Genomic DNA, 2,471 nt, shown 5'->3' on the forward strand with positions numbered 1-2,471 from the left:
GTGGGATTGGTGCCTCGATAGAGGGCCACCAAGTCCAGGGTAGGTGACTGCCTGTAGTGCTGTTGATGAGCTCCCCGGTTTCATCCAGAATGCTCCATGTTACCTGGATCGGAGTATGTGCCTCATTTCCCAGAACCGATGTCCAGTAGACCAGTGTCCTTATTAGTGTCCCGGCGACGGACACACAGCTTGAGGGGGTTAGCAATTTTCTCGACAGTCCAGGTGTCATCAGGAGGGAGTGCAGGCTTAAGATGAGATACATGAATCCACGCGGCAATGCCTTCAACCTTGACAGCAGTGGGGGTCACAAGGAGAACCTGGTAGAGCCCTTGCAGCGAGGCTCAAGCGCTCGGTGCTGATGTCACCAGACGTAGACAAAGTCACCGACCTGGAACCGATGAGGGCACCCGTCCCCTGTGGGCTGATAGGTCAGATAGTTGTTTCCACAGGCTATTTTGAACTCGAACGAGAGCCTGTAGTCGGGCAGATAAGGCAGTATTGGGAATAAACATATCAGAGGAGGACAAGTCTCAAATGGGAGTTGGGGTCCCAAAGAGAATTTCAAAAGGGGTCAGGTTAGTTTGAGCAGAAGGAGTGTTACGAGCCCGGAAGAGAGCATATGGCAGGAGTATGACCCAGTCTTTATGGCCAGTCTCTAGGACCAATTTAGTTAAGGTCTCCTTAATCATCCTATTCATCCTTTCTACCTGTCCTGAACTCTGGGGTCTATATGCACAGTGCAATTTCCAATTAAAACCCAGTAATTTTGCTATCTTTTGACTCACCTGGGCCACGAACGCTGGTCCATTGTCAGACCCAATTACCTTTCGCAGTCCAAACCTCGGAAAAAATCTCTTCCAGAATCTTCTTGGCCACTATTACTGCTGTTTCGTGCTTAGTGGGAAATGCCTCAACCCAACCTGAAAAAGTATCTACGAAAACCAGGAGATATTTAAACCCATACTTGGCAGGTTGTACCTCAGTGAAGTCCATGTTCCAATACTGGCCGGGCCTGGAACCCCGGAGCCGGGTCCCATGAAGTCCTTTTGTTGACAGGCATGACACTCCGCAACCACTTTCTTTGCCAGCTGTCGTTTTCCTGAGGGGGTCATGGTGTCGTCATCTCTTAGCAACTGTACTAGTTTATCAGCTCCGAGATGGGTGAGACAATGAGCCGTTTCCAGGAAAGTCTGCAAATCCTTTGGCTCTTCCAGAGGGGTTAGAGTGGAAGAAGGTTCTGTTTCTGTCCCTGTTCCTGCTCCAAGGATATTAGTTTTCATGGCCGCTGCGCGGGCTTCAGCATCCGCTCTCCGGTTTCCCTGTGCCATGGGGTCTTGTCCCTGTTGATGTCCTGGACAATGAACAATGGCTAATTCTCGCAGAAGCATGACAGTATCTAGGAGGGCCAAAATCTCCTGCTTGTGCTTAATGTCCTTGCCTGCAGAGGTAAGCAGACCTCTCTCCTTGTATATCGCCCCGTGTACATGTGCAGTGGCGAACGCATATCTACTGTCTGTGTATATGGTGGCCCGTTTTCCCTCAGCTAGCTGTAGGGCCTTTGTCAATGCTATGAGTTCTGCCTTTTGGGCTGATGTTCCTGAGATTAGCGGACTCGACCAGATCACTTTGTCCTTACCCACTACAGCTGCCCCAGCCCTATACTCCTCGTTATGTAGAAAACTGCTGCCATCAGTGTATCAAATACAGTCAGATTGGGGCAGCGGGGTGTCCCGTAGGTCTCTCCAAATCCCAGCTTCCTCAGCGAGGATTTCCTCACATTGACGGAGGACATCGTCTCCCCCATCTGTAGGTAATAGCGTAGCAGGATTTAAAATGGCTGGGGAGCCGAAAGTAATTCTATCTTTATCCAGCAGGAGGCTCTGATAGTGAGTCATGCGAGCGTTGGACAGCCACCGGTCAGGGGGCTGCCTAATTATACTCTCCAACGCATGGGGGGCTATGATAGTCAATTTTTGCCCCAAGGTAAGCTTGTCAGCGTCCTTAACCAGGACGGTCACGGCGGCAATTGCTCGGAGGCACCCTGGCCAACCTCTGGAGACTGAGTCCAACCTCTTGGAGAGGTAGGCCACCGGCCTTTTCCAGGGACCCAAGGATTGTGTCAACACCCCCTTGGCCACTCCCTCCTTCTCATCAACATAGAGGGTGAAGGGTTTTTTGACGTCGGGGAGCGCCAACGCTGGGGCTGATAACAGCGCCCTTTTGATGAGATCAAAGGCAGTTTGCTGATTTTGCCCCCAGGTGAAGTTAACATTGTCCTTTAAAAGGGGATTTAAGGGAGCCACCAGGGCCTCGAACCCCGGTATCCACAACCAGCAGAATGTTGCAGTGCCCAAGAACTCCCGAAGACCCCTACGATCTTGTGGGGGTGGAATCTGGGTGACGGTTCGTTTCCTGGCCGCCGTCAGCCATCTCTTACCGTCTCGAAGAGAGTAGCCCAGGAAGGTAACCTC

The 2,471-nt window shown here is 51.6% G+C and overlaps 1 pseudogene; it reads right to left on the bottom strand.

Annotated features, from left to right (window-relative positions):
* Window positions 1-122: 122 nt before the first annotated feature.
* The window catches only part of LOC105854528, a 97,953-nt pseudogene continuing 95,604 nt past the window's right edge, over window positions 123-2,471 (bottom strand).

This window comes from Condylura cristata, unplaced genomic scaffold (assembly GCF_000260355.1).
Source record: "Condylura cristata isolate star-nosed mole 26May11 unplaced genomic scaffold, ConCri1.0 scaffold00049, whole genome shotgun sequence".
In the NCBI taxonomy this organism is placed as follows: domain Eukaryota; kingdom Metazoa; phylum Chordata; class Mammalia; order Eulipotyphla; family Talpidae; genus Condylura; species Condylura cristata.